The sequence below is a fragment of the Toxorhynchites rutilus genome, chromosome 2, assembly GCF_029784135.1.
Source record: "Toxorhynchites rutilus septentrionalis strain SRP chromosome 2, ASM2978413v1, whole genome shotgun sequence".
Taxonomy (NCBI): domain Eukaryota; kingdom Metazoa; phylum Arthropoda; class Insecta; order Diptera; family Culicidae; genus Toxorhynchites; species Toxorhynchites rutilus.
Window position 1 is genome coordinate 134,265,607 of NC_073745.1, and position 19,253 is coordinate 134,284,859.

At 36.8% G+C, this 19,253-nt stretch overlaps 1 protein-coding gene across 5 annotated transcripts in view; it reads left to right on the forward strand.

Annotated features, from left to right (window-relative positions):
- LOC129764731 (receptor-type guanylate cyclase Gyc76C-like) overlaps positions 1-19,253 on the forward strand; it is a 238,153-nt gene that overhangs the window by 76,158 nt on the left and 142,742 nt on the right. For all 5 annotated transcript variants that reach the window (XR_008741205.1, XM_055764150.1, XM_055764152.1 and 2 more), the window contains exon 2: positions 732-2,127. The gene's annotated coding sequence lies outside the window, so the exon portion shown is untranslated. The remainder of the gene's footprint in view (positions 1-731; positions 2,128-19,253) is intronic.

The following is a 19,253-nucleotide window of genomic DNA, read 5'->3' on the forward strand; positions in this document are numbered from 1 at the left end:
GATGCTTACATTTAAGGAAATCGGAATGTGTTCTCGAACACGGACATATAATCAAGTCGCCTGCGGAAATCGTCTTTAACAAACAGTTCGCTCTTGATCAATTCGTGGAGGCTAACGCTCGAATTGTATGCAAACACGTTGTTTGTTGCTCTTCTCCCATAGCACAAGCGGCTAGTGAAATCGAGAAAAACATACCTGCTTTATTCTTTTAATTGTTTACTTGTTCTACTATTGTGTTTTAAGCTGATGAATTGCTGAATCAATTTCCCATCACGGTATATAATATAACATATAGCGCAATAACGGTTTTGCTTAATATGCATATGCAATTTTTCGTGACATTTTACGTAGAATGACTCTCCAAAATAGATATCAAAAACATATCAAAGACATAGGACTACGTCAAAAATCCGAAATGTTCGGTTATCCTTGATACGATTGGCCTTAGACCTCAAATTTTGATATAATAGTAAAGCACTGGGGCCAGATTCGTTTTCAATGCCCGATCAGCTCCATGAAATGCATTACACCTAGTCCGTAACTACACGACTCCCCCTAAAAATCCTTCCCCAACGCACCAATAAACCCTATCGCGGTGCCGCACGATGATACGTTTATCTTGAGCAAATAAATTTCAATATGAAATATTCGTAATCCACCGTCTGTCTGTCTCTTGACGTTGTATTTCTTCACTCATATCTCTGTTTATTATTTTACGGATCTATTTTTAGCTCGCATCTTTACTTGTTCTCTGACAGTCCGGTTGTCGCTCGCTGCCTGTCTGCCTCCCCCTGTTCTGCTGCAGAGGACGAGGGAAACAATCGGAGCCGCTTGAGTGTGCAGCAAACAGAGTACACGCCAATACGAGAAGAGGACTGCTGCAAAATCCGCGACCAGCAAGTAACAAGCTAAATCTGCGCCTAACAGACATCACCGAAGAACGGTTCGCAAATCGGTTTGAAGAGATAGAAGTGAAGCTGGATGGGCCAGAAGATTCGTGGTTCGTGCCTGCAAGTGCTATTCAGGAGGAAGCGTTGAAATTTAATCATTCGGATAGGTGAGATACGTTGGATTTAGGGTGGTGCTATCGCTCGAAGTGGTGCCCCTATTAGGGAGACATTGTGCTACGCAATATATCGGAGGAGAAAATCGGTTTCGGTTTTGCTGGAAAGGGAAGATTATATACTTGAAATAAGCGGCGACATACACAAACACACACACGGTGTTAATTTAACTAATTCTCGTTCCGCGAAAAAGAAGTCACACAGCTTCACGGGTGGGTTCAGGTTTCAGGCGAACTTGTTCGATGACTTTGCCCCGACATTGCCCTGTATAGTATAGTAATGTAATGTAGTGGAAGAAATCGCCCCGTCGTTCGACAGTTCGTTCGCGCGTTGTGATACATGCAAAATCCCCAAGTGGAGGAAGTGAGTGTGAAGTGAAGAAGAATCTCTCCGGTTGTTAATACACGGGCTGTTGCGGAAAAGAAGAGCAGAAGTGCAATCGTTGTGAATGAAAACAAATAATCCACCGAAAGTCCGATTAAGTGGACACGGCCGCGCGCGCACACATTCGGAGGATATTCTCTGGCTGAGAGGGTGTTGTTTTTGCTTGTCTTCTCAAAAATACTTGTTTAATTTTATGACGCGAGAGAAAATAAACTCTATGTAAAAATAGTGCGTCTCAGAGGCAAACCGAAGCAAACAAGTATATTGTTGTTGTTGCAGTGGAGAGTGTTGAAAACGAGATAGCGGCGTTTGGAGGAAAGCCACACACATGATTGGTGGGGTGTCGTGGTCTCTTTGGTGCATCTGCATGAGAGGAAGTGTTTAATTATCGATATCTGATCTGATAACAGGTTCGGAGGAAAACGGATTTTGTCAGCAGGTTCACTAATCCAGGTGATCTTAACATCGTAACGGAGTCACAACTTGTTTGCAACGGGGAAGTGGAATTCATCGTTGTGTGAAGATTAAAAGGAGCTGCTGCTGTATGCCAGTGCTTCCATTTTGAGGCAGTGTTTTTTGTGTTTCGGTAAATTTTTCCCTTCCTGTTGTATCGGCTTAAACTGGTTGCTGTGTTCAACAAAAGGCGAGCCATTTCAACTCTGTTGGCTTAAATCACATGGTAAGATCACTGAATGAGAAATACAAGTTTATTTGTTTTTGGTAGTCTGTTTACTTATGTTCTATGGGGTATAATCATACTAAATGGTTTGATGGAGACGCATTGTTATTTGTGAGAATGTGAGGAATGTGAAGGAGTTCATCAAGTAGGATCATTTTGAATGTAAATCCAATTTATTAGATGATACGCAGTATCATAATGTTAATGTTTCTATTGTGGGGAACAGTTTTATTCGTATACACTATTACTCCCTCTCGGATCTCGGGGACCTGGACTGTAATCCAAAGTATATTTTGTGATCTACCCAGGTTGAGAGTTTAAGCCTACTAAGTCCTCTAAGCTTGCATACATGAGCTTATTCTTCGTTCTTGTATGTTCAATTTGTACAACTATCATCTTGTCTTTCTCTTCTTACAAATTCATATTTACGGGTTGGACTCGATTATATATGATTCGATTATATACAATTTTGAACTCGATTATATAAGATTCGATTATACAGTCAACTATCCCTAACTCGATATCCAAAGGGACCATCGAGTTAGGGAGGTATCGAGATACAGAACATTTTTTCCTAATTTTTTTTATGTCTCAAATTGTCATATATTAGGGTAAATGTCCCAATTATGGTATGAATTTGAATTTTTGATTCATTCCCTTAAAGTAAAAAGAACACCTTTCTCATATAAAAAAAATATTTTTTCCAGAATCTTTCAGGAGGTGATAGACGGTTATATTTCACGAAAAAAATCCTTCTACGCATATGTTAGAATTTTAACGATGACAGACTTATAGAACTTTTTCTTTGTTTCGGATTCTGTTGGCTTAAACTGACTCTACATTGAAAAGTATGCTACGTAATCCGATTTTGTTGCTTTCATTTGAAAGATGAGAAAATTTAGTACAGGATATAGTAGTGGAACATCTAAATTAGTGGATTATACATTTTTGAAGTGGAAAATTTAAAAGTTTTTTTTATTTGTAATTATTAATTTTATCCTAAAAATTCATACTAAACTTGATTGTTTCTATCAATTAAATTAAAGCTCTCTAACCTCTCTACAATTTGTTCTTTGACGCCCAACTTCTATCTCTCTTAATTTCGCTGCAATATCGATATAAACAATTCCTGATGAAGATTCAATCAAAATCTTCAAAAATCGCGATTTTTAATCCACTGTACTTATAAAAGCCACTTAAATTTCACCTTAAGTCTGAAAGGTTAATTTTTTTTTCTTGAAATTATTCATATTTGAATTATAAAAAAATACTTTTTTTTTCAAACCGTATACAATCCAGTCCTAAATTTTACATAATCGAATCATATATTATCGAGTTTGTATATAATCGAGTCCGACTTGCACGAGGCACTAGGTTAACAAAGAAAATATTGATTAAGTATGTTACTCAAACTGAATTGTAACGATCACGCAGAAACTGTTCAATCACAAAGAAATGTTCGAATAGTTTCACAGGAACATTTTCAGTAGATTTCAATATTCCGGACATATTCTTCAGGTTTGATGTTCGAATTAACATCTCAATAGAACTACTATCTTTAGCGTTTTTCTCAGGTTTTTCAACACTTTCTAGTATATCGGTATCTGGCATCAGATCACAGCAAATCACGTTTTGGTCCTTTTTGCACTAATTATTAAAAGACATTGAGCAATCGAACGGTATTGTACCGTCGACATCGCTCACGACACATTAATTATGCCAGCGGAATATCACTCCCGTCAATGTTGGTTGTGCTTTAAAGTTAGGATTTCCCAGTTTCTGGACAAATTCTCAAGCCATATCCCGAAGAATAGAAGAGGGGTAAATTATTTTGTCTAGCTTGACAAGACAAAAATTCATTGACCGCTCCAGCTTCTCGATTCTGACCAACCTTATATCCTTTTGGTCTAGATACAATTTTCCATTCCGATTCCATTTTTACTTTAGTTTGAGTAGTGTTGATACCGCACTTTGTGCAATACTGAAATTATTTGCAGCTTCAGACCCCTTCCGTCCATATTTTTCGACCTGCTCAATGATGCTCAAACCTTGCGCAATGGTTAGCGTTTTGATTGTTCGCTTGAAAGGTTTCTCGTGGTTTTCCATACTTGAGAAGAAATTGTTTGATGACACGAACACTTCTTCACTTTCAAGGGCAATTGAAATCTGAGGTAATAACGCACAAAAAGATGTACGCGAAAATCAATCGAGTTAGGGAGGTGAAAATCCATGGAAAAATCGAAACATCGGAAACATCGAGTAAGAGAGGCTTAGGGAGGTATCGTGTTATGGAGAGAAGAATGCTTGTAAAATCGAAGGTGCCATGAAATCCATCGAGTTAGGGAAAATATCGAGATACAGAACATCGAGTTAGGGAGAGTTGACTGTATATAGGCTGACCAAGCGCACCGTTTTGAATGGGACAGTGTCGTTTTTTCGACCATTTTAGATTGTCTCGTTTTTTTTATTAACTCTTTGTGGTCGGTTGTCTGCTCTCAGCCACCATACCTTTTTTACCGTTCTGGTCGTTTGTCTGCTCTCAGTCACCACAGCAAGAAACCATGCTAATCTTATATTTTACTCAACCAAGTATCAGTTTATGCTATTCCTAAACGAAGCTTGATGTTTAGTGAACCTGTTCACGAATCAATACGGTGCTCCTATGAGTTATAGATAACAGTACTCAGTATCAAACAAAGTATTCACCCACACAAGACAACGCACAGTTCGTAGAATGCATAGGAATGTGGGACAAAAATAATCATAACTGCAGAATTTAGTCATTTTAACACTTTGGTGTGATGGAAATTATTCTATCAGAACTACTGTTTGCATAAAGGTCTCATGTTATTCAAATAATCGCGTAAGTGCCTCAAGCGACAAAATCTTTGTTCATCTAAAGTGAGAAGTTCTGATCATTTCGGAATCATTATTTGAGTAACTGGTTCACATTATGTTGAAGTTGTCTTCAAGAGCAGAATAATTGTTTGCATAAGTGTCTTATGTCATCTGAATAATTTCAAGTTAAAGAAAAGCCTTTGTTTTTTAAAAGTAACAAGTGCTGATCTTTTCGGATACACATTGCTGGCATTAATTACACATTAATTGCATCGATGGTAGAAATGTATCATATTCAACAAATAATAAAAATAAAATCATGTATTGAAAATACTTCATATAATTTACTCCTGGAGACTGTTTCCAAAGATTTCAAATTATCAAATAAAATTATTATGAAATTTAATTTTCATATAAAGACATCACATTAAACTACATTGTTAAATTGAAATATTGTTGATATATAGTTCACAAAAAATAAAAAAAATGTATATATTTACATAATCTTGCATGTATCACTGCTTTTTCAAGGAAAAATAATTCCGACCAGTACAACACCCATGCCTAAATTTAATACGACCGCAAAGGATTAATTTGTATCATATTTTGAGTATAAGGGAATACATATTTGTATTGTTGTCCTGGTTAATATCCGTTATTGATCTTTCAAACATAAGGACAATAGGTTATCTGTAACTAAAATTGCTGTTAATTTTGATGATTCTTAGAATTTTTCAAGATAAAAAGGAAGAAGTTTTTTTTTATTAGTGAGGTGTAAAGTGTTCTCAAAGATATATAGAGACATGTGTCCATGACCCCTTTTTTGACGCAGGCTGGAGGACCGTTGTCATGCCGCAGTGTTTGTCTCGAGATCCCATGCTTTCAATTTTTGTTAATTTGAATTATTTATGAATTGGGGAATCGTAATGGCACCCTTTCTGAGGGACTTGTCGTAGGACTAGTTAATTCAGATGAAATACTGGAGGCTAAATTTCTTTAAACCTTGCAAACTCTTCATGATACTGCGTTGGAGTGCATTGAAAAATGAAAGGCTAATCTAGGAGAAACATAACAGTCTCACATCAAAGTCCATTTCGGAAACTGATTATATTTTATGTTACCTAGTAGCATCGGCATCAGTCGAAACAATTTTCCTACGATGAATAATATTTAGACAACAGAAAAGTCATGGTATAAATGTTGGTCTGAAATTTAACAAAAACATGCAAAAATTATGATAATCTTCTTGGCAAAGTCTCTTCAGCGTGTGAATATTACTTTGTTATAGGGTATATATTAGGGTGGCAGCGAAAATGATCATGTCAAATTTCAAAAACCTACCATGTACATTTTTTTTAGTTGGCCCAAAAAAATGATCTGTGCAAAGTTTCAGCTCGATCGGACATGATTTAGGGGTGCCTCAAAGCGCTGAAAGTTTTGATTTTTTAATCCTCGAAAATCTTCCAAGGGAGGAGTAAAGGAAATTTGGAAAATCGATTTTTTTTCGATGTCAAATGACTTAAAAATGCATGAAACGTCGAGATTTGGTGTCATCACAAAAAAAAAATTTTGGCCGAAAATCGACTTTTTGGGCCTGAGTGACCAAAAAATCAAAACTTTGAGTACTTTAAGGCATCCCTAAATAATGTCCGATTGAGCTGAAATTTTGCACAGGTCATTTTTGTGCCAATAATAAAATGTACATTGTCGGTTCTTTAAATTCAAAAATTTTTTTTTGATTGAAATTTGTATTAAGATAAAAAAGATTTTTCAGTTTCGCTACGTTTTGTATTAACCCATATGTCTTCAAATGTTTCGTAACGTAACTCCTAAACATATGTCTTTACCATAACGATGTATTTGGAAAAATTGTTGGAAATTATAAGCGAATTCATAAAATCTCATGAACATGATGGTATAACACTACAAACATATTTAAAGGGATTATTTACCATTAAAAAGACAATAAATTACAAATATTTATTTAAATATCTCGAGAATGGCTACATTAAGAAGGAGATTGATAATAACCTTTTTTGTTTTAAATAACATCAGGATTCATGATTTGTGATTGAAAATGACTGCTAACATACAAAAACTCGAAGTTTCGAAAATTCTAAAAAAATCGATGTTCCACAAAGTTCGTCAAAAATAGTTTTACCATCTTGGGCCCATTTTTGAAATTTTCTACATGACTTCTTTTTCATAAGAAAAAAATTGAAAAAAATATTAAAAAATACATATTTTTTGATATCGCAAATTAAAATTTGATTTTGTAAATAAATAAAAGAGTACTAATTTTTCTTCTCAGTGTATATTTTTTTTTCAAATTAAGCCAACAATACTCTATAACTCTTTCTAACACACTATTTCGATACGACTCATAGTTTTTGAGATATAACTTATCAAAGATTTCTCTTACTCAAATCGATACGCCCTTTTCAAAAGTAACGCTTGAGTAAAAAAATTCCCAATTGCTGTGGAAAACTCATATTTCCTCTAACCCAAACGGAATACACACTTTCAATCGAATCAAAAATACTCATGTTTTGTCATTTGTCGATTTCATTTGGAATTACTCTGTTCTTAATTTTGCTATCATATTCCTATGCATTCAACGCATTGTGCGTTGACTTGTGTGGGTGACTACTTTGTTTGATACTGAGTACCGTTATCTATTACTCATAGGAGCACCGTATTGATTCGTGAACAGGTTCACTAGACGCTACGTTTAGGAAAAGCATGAACTGATACTTGGGGTTAAGTAAAATAGAAGATTAGCATGGTTTCTTGTTGTGGTGGCTGAGAGCAGACAAACGACCAAAACGGTTAAAAAGGTATGGTGGCTGAGAGCAGACAAACGATCAATCAATCAATCAACACTCAGCTTCAATTCATCTGGAAGAGAAATTGAGCTGATTTTAAATATTTGACGAGACTTTTAAACAGAGCTTCTAAGTACATGATTTGTAGTTCTGTATCGAAATTGCTGTTATAAATGTAGCACTGCATGGAGATCGACTGTTTTTGATTAAAATATTTGGCATGACGAGCTTTTCGGAAAAGTGTTTTTTTACCAGAAAAAAGGCATGTGACTCTCATTGTGCTAAACGTCCATTACGGAAGATGTTGTTATGTGAAACTTGCTGTCCCTGCTCGTTCATTTTATGCCATCAGAACAGGTAAAGAATCACATCGCATCACAATCGTCACATCATAAGGGATATGGCTTTTACGGGGTAATTTTTTCACATTTCGGTAAAACTTCGCTGTTGTTCGAAAGGATTTGGTGTTCTTTATCGTTCTATAACATAAAAAGTGAAATGTCAATTTTGGCGCTTGCGTCACTTTGCGAGATCACGGCAGTACAGCTCAAGGGGAGAAGAGGGGCGGTGGTATGAGGAAGGATACGTATGTCTTCATTGTACAAAAAATCAAAGTTTCATTAGGCTTAACTATCTGTCTGTGTATTGGAGTTGGCATATGATACCGATCGTAGAATTCCGTATGGCGAAAAACGGTTTTTGTTACCTACGCATCAAATTATGAAGAGTCAATTTCTACTTGATATTGTTCCTGCATCTTTTTGTAAGATTCGAATCGATTCCAGTGATTTCTGGGGAAACTTCCGCATTCAAAAAATTGCACCATTACATCCTTAACCCCTTGAACGACAATTTTTTTTTCAGTCAGCACTGTTCTGACAGAGGATTTAATTTTCTTAGTTTTAAGAGGAGGGATTGATATAGAAAATTACGGTTTTGTTGCTCAAATAATTCGTTATTATTAATACTGCTTTCATAAAAAGCATCCAACCTCAATAATTTCTGGTGAGTCCAGCTCGCCATTGTCAGTTTGTTCAGAAATGTTTATGACGAGATGAACTCGTTACGCTGATTTTCAAACTGACTGCTCAAATAATTCACAAAAATAATTTGTTTTTTGTTTCACTGGAACAAAAATGATATTTTTTGTAGGGAGGGTGAAACGGACGGTTGAAGGGTGTGAAATGGATAGATAAAAGAGTCGGTTTTATCAATTCATGATGATTTTTTTAATCAGGGTATGATCCGGTTTGAATAATCGTTAAATTCTAAAAAGACGGGTGGGTAATGTCGGTGACATAACCGGAGTGACGTAGGACTATACAAAGGGGACAGCTTTTACTAAATATATATTTTAAATATATTGTTTTATTTTCTTCTCCTACGTGAATACCTATCTATCTACCTGAAAAATGGATTAGTTTACTGTTTACTCTTTATGAACATGTTGGGGGTTCTAAAAAGAACCTTTGGTGTTATGTTTTTGCGTTTTTTTTTTACAAACTTGATTCTTGATTTTTTTCTGAAGGCTTTGTACTTATTAAATGTTCAACGTCGGGCATCTTTCGGCGTATACACATATCGTACAATCAAAATGATGGCTGTGATAGGGAATGCATAGGTGGTCATCAGCTCGTTCACTATCATATATTTCACTATTGAGCACCGTACCTTAAGCTGTGGTTTCGGAGACGAATGAATTGTAAGATTTGTAGTCTCCGCAAACAAAGTAAATAAAAATGAAAAAGAACTGAGGTTTTGGAGACGAACTCTACGATCTGTCGAGAAATAAACGAGCTATAAGCGTTCTGAAAAACCAACAGTAAATACGAGGACGGATGACCTCCGGATTAAAGTCCTTTAAAATAAGAACAGAGCAGCAGGAAATACATAGCTGATCGTATTGCTCCTTAGTTATTTCTCTATGCAATGCAGATGTAACGTCAGCCAATTTTCAACATCAGCTATCAACCAAAGAAAGCAGTTCTTGCTACCGAGAAAATTCGTGAATGCCATCCTGCATACAATGTGTTGTAATTTGAAGCCACTTTTAATTCGGAAACCATACATAGGTTTGTGAACACTGAACTATCAATTTAAAAGACCCCAACCACCAATAAGTTTAGGAACAAGCATAAACAAAAAAAAATCAGTTTATATTATATGTCATATTATGTCACTTTAGAATGCATTGGTATTGTGAAAAACTTTTAATAACTCTTCTTTGAAAGGTTTAATGGCCCTGAAAAGCGCCGTGTTTTACGGTGGTTGGTTTTGCCACCAAAGCAGTCTGTATAAACAAACTTTTTCTTTCTTCTACCTGCTGCCGTTTTGCGATTGTGTTTGCCACTCGCTGAAACTAGTTGTTGCATTGATGAGCGCCGAACCGAAGCTGCTCTGTTCTTGATGCGTGTTTTCTGATTATCTTGAGCAGCTTTGCAAGCCAACTCGAGCACTCCGACGGCCGAAACTCTATAATCGCTGTTAGGTATACTGGTGCTCCGGCACCAATCCGTTCGGCCTAGTTACCCTTGCAGAGCAATCAGTTAATGCGACCAACAGGGAACTGGAGACCTGCACGGTTCGAGTGAGACTTTGCCTTTCCCTTAACTTGTCCTCCTTTGTTACGTCCACACGTCCACGTTGCTGCTTGTTTTCTTTTTATGATGTGATGCGATGCGATGTTAAACGATGCCGTACAACCACACTGGTTTACGGTTTGAAAGAAAATTAGATATTTTTTTGGGGTCCGCGTGTTTTATACTCTAGTGGTACACACTCACAGGATAGAGACAAATCGGCAGACTCAGCCAAAGGGGCGAGTCCAACGAGACGAACGAATGAGCGTTAAAAGGCATCGATGGCAAAAAATACATTCATTACGATTTGTTCGCTCGTTGGATTCACATGCAGGCTAAAAAGGGTCCTTTTCAGGATCACAAAATTATCTTCAATCTAAAGAGTTTATTGTTTTGTTATCACTCGATATCCCCATCTTGTTCAGTTAAACCTTCCTGTTTAGCGATTGCGTTTGCCACTCGCCACAACTTTCACAGTTGGAAAATTTCTTCTCATCCAGCTTGTGACATATTGTACAGTAAATTACATTTAATGGCACGTCGCATTACCACCACTCAGTGTCGGATTGGAGGTAATTTTAACCTGTGATTGAACATTTGCGATGACAATGGTAAAGTGTCGACTTCACAATGTGGGGTCATAATTTGGACCCCGAACTCTATGTTTACAAAAATGTCCAACTAAATATGTCGCATTACATGTCCGTCCAATTGGCTAAATGTCGAACTAATTGTAAATTACTGTACTTTCAATCTGTAAACAATTTAAGAATTGGTGAAAATTGAATAATCAGGAAAGTCCCCAACTATCAATAAGCTCAGAACAACTGCCAAATTCACATACTCATCAGATCCTGGCAAACAAATTATGAAAATATCAGTTGTGTTTTATTAGTATTTTGTATATTATTTTAGAAAGCATTGAACTGTATTTCGTAAACTCTTTTTTGAAAGGTTTAATGGCCCTGATAAGCGCCGTGTTTTATGGAATGGTTCCAATTTAGGAAACTTTGTACTCGTGGTTTTGAAAAAAACCATTTCGAACGCCCTCGATGCCGCCTTGTTTTGGATTTGCCACCAAAGCAGATTGTATAAAGAACAAACTTTTTTCTTCTGCTACCAGCTGCCGTTTTGCGATTGCGTTTGCCACTCGCCACTCGCCACTCGCTGCAACTGCCTGTTGTCTTGATGTCCACCGAACCGAATGTGTTCTGTTCCGAATGCGGGTTTCTTATCGTCGCGAGCAGCTTTGCCAGCTAACTCGATCACTTCGGCGGCCGAAACTATATAACGCCGGCTAGGTGGACTGGTGCATTGGTACTAACGCGCTCGGCCTAGCTACCCTTGCGGGGAACTCCAGACCGACACGGTTCGAGCGGGTTTTGCCTTTCCCTTCACTTTTCCTCTTTTTCCATGTCCAGACATGGCTACTTGGGTTGGTTTGTTGATGTGTTGTGATGCGAACTGATGTGGTGTACGGTTTGAATGAGAATGATCGTTACGGAAGGAAGGAAGGAAGGTATTGTATTATAGAGACTTTAAACTTTTGCAGTTCATTCGTCTCTAGCCTTGAGAAAGGCCCTTTGAAAACTCTACTCTATTCTACTCCAGCGCTACCACCTCCGCCCTCTTGCCTTGAGAAAAGCACTCGATCCCTCGCCGTCCAGCCCGTCCAGCAACGATGTTGTCCAGTCGGTGTCCACACAAAGAAAAGATCGTTACGGCAGCGGAGCGGGGATTTTTAAGCTGACTGGCTGGCTCGAGAATTACGCATGTGTGAGACTGCGACCAATGTTTCGTTCATTTTTTTCTTTTTCCTTTCCAATCGTGCTTCATTCTATTTCGCTGCTGCTCTGGTTGCCCGTTTTGGTCGGTACGATTTGAGGAGCATAAAATGGACCAATCAAAAATGGGCACATAGGTTATTTGGACAATGCTTGATTCAATTATTTGAATTAATTGAATTAATCAATTATTTATTCCAAGAAAAATGAAATGTTATTCGTTATGATAGATGCGTAGATATATTTCCTATCAATTGATGCAAAAACCTTTGCGATCTATTGAGAAATGCTCGAGTTATAAGCGTTCCAAATCTTGCATTTTTTCCTACTTGTTCAGTGCCTAGATTTCCATTTCACCCCCTATATCTTCCGGTTAGATGTAGTCCTACGTCAAAAAAATTATTTTAAGAGGGTGATATGTTCTGTATTTTTCATATCTGAACACATAGTTTCTTTCCATATCACCATAGCACCGGAAACTATGAATCAATTTTGAATGAATCGGCATCACCAGTTTTTATATCGCAAATTTTAGCGCCATGAGAATGCGATGTTGTTTGCGTAGACCTTCATGTTGACGTTAAGTTTGTTTTAGAATCACATTTTAAACAGCAAAATGTCTCCCTTTGTTGGGTTCTATCCGCCTTGGGTGTGATGTCTCTCGAGCGAACTTTCGAGCTGGCAATGAAACCGAATTATTTGTCCAACAATGTCGAGCGAAGCAGCGGTGAGCAGTCCTGTTCAAGCTGCGTACATATTCGAAGATTTTACGTGTCGATATGCACATTGTCAGCGACACGTTGGTTGTCACAGCGCATTGATTCGAAGCTATTTTTAGCGCTCTCTATGGTGAATGCATCCATTTGATACTGATGTGTATTTTTTTTATTAGTATCCCCTACCGGCGTATGTTGCTGCTTCCAGCTCACACCGACCGTTTTGTATTTGTTTAGTAAATCAACACCCGCTGTTTTATCAGTAATTATAACCCAAAGCTGCCAGCTAATAGTAGTGTCGAGCAGCGTTTCAACCGCCAGCTTGCGAGCGAGGTCGTTTTTCTGTCCTCAAAAAACGAGGATTAAACGCCGCTTTGATTTGAGTGCAGCTAAGATTATGTTCGTATTCGAAACTCATATTCGATATGCTCAATTCATTCAAGTCGAAGAAAGGAAACTTTTACGGCACTAGTACACGTTTGTTTCTAAGTTTGTTTCTGCTAAGTTTGTTTCTGCTATTTAAAACAAAAACAACGCGTATAATGACGTTAGTGATTTTAGAGAGTATTCCAATGGATGCGGGTCTGGATATCGGGCTGGGCTATTTACAGACCAAAGGCAGAGGAGTCATGTAGACCAGGGTTTCTCAGAGTGGTCGATAATGACTCCCTGGGGTCGACGTATTTTAGTATTCTAGCAAAAAAAAAACTGTATCAAAAAGACTAACGGAAAAATGGAAAGAAAGGTTTTTATTTTGAATTTATTATTCTTACTTATGGCTTGTTTAAGTCGATGAATACAACAAATTAAATCATAAAAAAAGGTTTCTCATAAGAAATTGTATAATGTTTATACATGATTTTGTTCAACTTTGCTTTTCTTTAATTTTCCGTCAATTTCATGTGGAATTATCGAAAAGTGTCCCAAGCAGGAGTGGAGAATTGAGGGGACATTTCATATGGTTCAACATTTTTATAAATCAAGGTACATATCTTCATGTTTCAACGATTAAAAATACAAAGTTTATTAGGGTAGACAGAGAAAATGAACTGTTATTAATTTAACATTTAAATTTGAATTTTTGAAAAATATCTTTAAATTCTATATCTTTGCAGAAAATCTGTAATTCTGTATATACAGATTATGTATATGAAATTTTTCGAAAAATCTGTAAAATACAGAATATTCTGTATATGTGACAACCCTGAGAATGAGTAATATCTTATATTTTATATCATTGCTGTGCATTTCAAAAAATCAACAAGACAATGAGTGTGCACAAGATGAAAATAAAAAAATACAAGATGAACAATTCGGCAAGTAAAAAAAAAACCTGACAGGTTCCTGCAAGATAATGGGTTTGCGCGTACGAGGTCTTCATTCGAGTTTAAAATTTACCTGTATTTTAAACATATACGTGATACAACACGAAGGGGAAGTCAACAATAATGTACTCAACTTGTAATTTAATTCAAGAGATTACAAGGTATTTACATAGCTGAATGAAGTGAACTAGAGTAAAGTGATGGAAAAAGAATTTACAAAATGCTTGGTTACCTATGTGCATGGCGTAACAAAAAAAAAATATTTCAGGAAATTTGAGATGGGTCGCGAAGAGGGAAAAATGTTATGATATTTTTTATAGTCAACAGATTTTCTTCCAGCTGGACGAGTCTACATTACCCAGCAACGAAGCTATGTTGTTAGTTAGTTGTTCGATATATTAAATGCTGACTGAGAGGAACTTGCGTAGCAAGATTTTCTGCATTTTTGAATTTGTCTTTCAGCTGCAGGGTGACGATTTCTACTTTATTGAAACAATATCAATAGTATCGGTCCTTCAGACAAAACTTTCAAAACAAAATTTAAGCCGAAGAGAATGTTCACGGTTTCCACGTTTGTCAAAATTATCACAAAAGCTTCAAGACCATGTTATATCATCATATGTCACTCACTTGGACGCATTACACAAGGATTTTACTAAAATGTTTTTAGATCTTCAAAATTATAAAATTTCTCAATGAATAATAAATCCGTAATACACCGAAGTTTTTTTACGCGGTTTTACGTAAAAAAAACGCGTTAATTGCGTAAAAATAGACCGGAACAATATGCTCCGTCAGAGCATATGACGGTAATCAGTGCTTGCGACAGAATTTAGCGCTTATGACGGAAAATAGTACCGCACTCTATCACGATGCTTACGTAGATTTTAGTTGACCTGTTTTTTTACGCCGATTTTCCAATTAACGCGGTTTTTTTACGCGGATTTTCGAATTAACGCGGTTTTTTTTACGCGGATTTTTGAATCAACGCGGTTTTTTTCTATGCGGATTTTCCAATTAACGCGTTTTTTTACGCGGTTTGTTTTTACGAGGTACGTATCCCCCGCGTAAAAAAACCTGGGTGAATGTCACATTCATGGGATGAGCCGAAGTGATAATGTAATAAAAGTTGACTATCATCAGCACAGATGAGGAGCTCAGGCAGAAGTACAACCAACGTTGTCATATGTTCTGGTTATAACGAAGCATTCAAACTCAGTATCCTGCAATGATGTTGCTGAAAAATATCTTCTCGTTTTTCCATTACATATTTTGTCGAAAAAGGCTTCATTGTGGTTACACACAACCTGAAACCGAAGGAATCATTTGAAAACCAACAAACACGGAGATTTAATATTGAACCTATTTTGATATTTTGGTAGTTGTGGATAGATTGGTTTGCGATGTGAATGTTTGTATAGTTAGTGAGTAATTTGTATTAATAATTATTTATTACACTTGATATTTACTAAATTTTATCTCTATTTTTGTTGTTGAAAATGATGAGAAATTTTTTTTTCTGTATTATGGTGACATTCAACACTTTTGGCTGGTTTGTCACATTACTTCCATTTTTTGGGAGAATGTCAGGACCTCGTGACCTTCTGCGTGAGAGGCAGGGCTCTGCATAGTCATAGTCAACTGAGGATAGTCAGCTGACTATCTGACTGACTATATCCGTTTCAGTTAGTAATGACTTTTGGCTTCTTCACGCACTCCGCCAAAACGACTAAGAGTCAGTCGGGCGTTTAGTCCCTATCTCCCTCTACCGATTTGACTATATCATTTCATTCTTCCCGGTCAAATTGTCCTCATTGCTTTTTGAAGTGACTTCCCCCAAAATGAATTCGTTCCTCTCATCCTCTCTCCCATGTACGTGTGCATGCATCGATGTTTGAGTTCAACGTGGTTTGACATATGCTACACTGCCCATGATTGCATAGGAGACGTAATCGACAACACCATTAGTGTTGGGAAAACGTGTTTTTGTTGTTTTTGGCCTACAAGCATAACCATGCAAATTTCCGATGAAATGATCTGTCCAGTTGAAGGATATTATCGGCAAAAAGAGGGCCTAGGTGATTTTGCGGATTATAACATTTTTTTTTCCATTTGGAAAACGCTTGCTTCTATTTATGCGGACAATCAATCGTTTCAATTAACATTTGTTCGCAAAGCTAGACGTAATCACCAGGTTGCTCTGTTCCGATAATAGTCAAATCGTCTCCGTCGGTAGTTTCAGTTGTTATCGGATAAAATCAAAAAGGTTTGGAATAAATTTAGTGAAATGTCTGGAAAAGGTGCTCTGGATTTGTTGCGAGTCTATGATAGTACTTTTTTCCTGAATACTCTGGGATATGATAAGAACAGCAGATTCGTGTTTTTTCAATTAATTGAATTTGTAAAGGCAATCTGCAATGTTGGTAATTCTAGCAACATGATTTACTGATATCACGATCAATCGCATAACGATGGTGAAGTGACTTACACCAACGGTGTGAGTAAATGCTGAGTATGTGGAATAATTCGATGTCGAATCCCAGGAGTTATAATGCTAAGAACCAATATTATTTGAATTTTACTACTGATCTCATTGTTTCGTTATCTACTTGAGGTTTCAGATGAATTTAGGTAATTCTAACAATGAAAAACACAATTGCTTTTCTTTGTTCATCGTGTACGGAATTAGTAATTATATGAGCTCAATGGTTTCTTATATTCATCTATTAGGAAACACTAAGTAATAAGACACTATCGTGACAGGCATGTTTGGACTCTACAAAGAATGTGATTCAAATGTAGATTTTGATTATAGCACATAATACTGCCAATTGTTGATTTTCGAACGATGTATGAAAGCTGTATGGAACTACGTCTGTTATGTGGACAAACAGTGATTTTTCGGGAAGGTTTTTTCAAAATTGCTCAAACGTTTTCGAACAAAAAAATGTTTGTTTGCATGTTGAGCAAACGTATTACATTGTGTAGGATGCGACATAGCGAAAAAGTCGATTTTGTTCATTTTGTCGTTTACGTCTCCTATACAAACATGGACAGTACAGGTGAGCTAGCTTCTTTTGTATACCAAAATTACTCACACGTATAAAATAGCGTGCAGTGTGTGTGCGCTATTTACTAATACTAACGCAAGGAACTTTATAGCATACTTGATAAATGTCTAACTTCGTTGGTTTGAGTTCACGATGGGTAGACAATAAACCGTCCATTGATGAGGTAACTTCTTTTTTGCATCAGAATTCATATTTTCGTTCCTCTTTATATGGAAGTAAAAATAAAATTGCGTATGCGAGTATGAAATTAGTGTCAGGGGGAAATGGAAGTGTGGATTGAAGTCACTTGAATGATGAGGCAGATTTGTATTCACTAGTCGAGTTGGTAGAGATGGGCAAAACTGTGCACTTTAATGAACCGTTCAGTGTCCAACCGTTCGCTTAAGTGAACTAGTTCTTTTGAGCAGTTCACTCACTCTTTCGTACATTAGAAGGATATGCCAGGGCAAGTATAAAAAATCAAGGGGTTGTATCCGAGACACGATCGCTTAGGACGTAGGACTACGCAATCTGCTTTGGAAATTTGTTTTTTTTTATCATTTCGGATATTATTTGCGAATACGTCGAAAGTTCATAAATAACTCTTTAGTAAAAAATTCCGAGGACCCTGAAAAGGTTTAGTGGCTTGCGTGGTTTTGTAGAATCATTTCGAGAAGCAACGATTCGTTCTTGCCTTGTTCTTGTTTCCGATTCGATTGGTATGCAAATCGATTGGTATGCAAATCCGTTCGCGGCAAAAATAGTTATTAACGTTAACTTCATTTCATAAAAACGTGACTTGTTTTCTGATTTGGCACCCTTAATGTAAGACGTAGTCCTACATCAAAAAGTGTAAGGTGTTATGTAAGACTGTTCTTTTCATTCATAAAATGCGGTTTATTAGCCATAATTAGATGTACGAATTTTGTTAAAAATAACTTAGCAGAATAGAATATCAAACTATGATTTTGAAATTTTGATTTAGTTTGAGCCGTGATTCATTCTTTTCAGCACAAACTAGCGTTGCGCTGCTTTTGACGTAGGACTACGTCTTTCATTTCTGTACCGGGGTGTAAATTCAAAGTTTCGAAAACGAGAGAGTGACGCTGGAGTGCAAGGATTTGCACGTTAATATCTCTTTACCGGCTGAATGGAGCGGTATAATAATCACTTCATCCGAAAGATAAAATGTCAACGAGTTATATGATTGTCACTAATTGGTTCAAAAAATCGTTTCAATAGCTTAAAAATTGCTTTGAAAGCAAGCTATTGAAATCATCATTGCTAATTGACGATGATTGATGATTGCAATGTGTTCCCGAACACGGACGCAAAATCTAAGCTCCTGGAGAAACCGTCATAGCGAATCAATGCAAGCTGCCACTTCTTTTGCTCGCTTGCATTAGTGTTTGAGAAACCATAGCGGACACATGCTAGGCGTGAGTACTTTTACTCGCATCAGTTTCTGTTCTGCTTTCGCATGGAAGAGTCATGAAATTTTTTTGCGTGTGAATGCGTCCAAGCGAAGGAATATTCGCATTTGCGCATTCGACTTGGTGTTCCCGTGATGCAATCCAATTGACGAATTTACACAAAGCTGAATGAGCTCATGCGTCACCTACATTAGAGTTCAGAACCACAAAACTGATGATGTTTGTTTATTCTACGCGATGAAAAGCAAGATTCGGTCGTGATTAATCATTTTATTTCTATGTAGATTCATTTCAACCATTAAATGTTTTCAGTGTATGGTAAGAAAGTTAGGGCTTTGCATATTTACGATGATTTCAACACGCGATTGGACCAAAATCATTGATAATCTTCGAATATTTCTAGTTTGATTATGCATACAGATTATGAATACTGTGGATAATGGTGATGAAATCGTAATCGTATTAAGTTGGATTATATCATTGATAATGTAAGGGCCGATACAAGAAGGATTTGCACTGTTTTTAGCGCAACACATACTTCCCATAGTTTATCTAGTTGAAAATAAATTAAGTTAC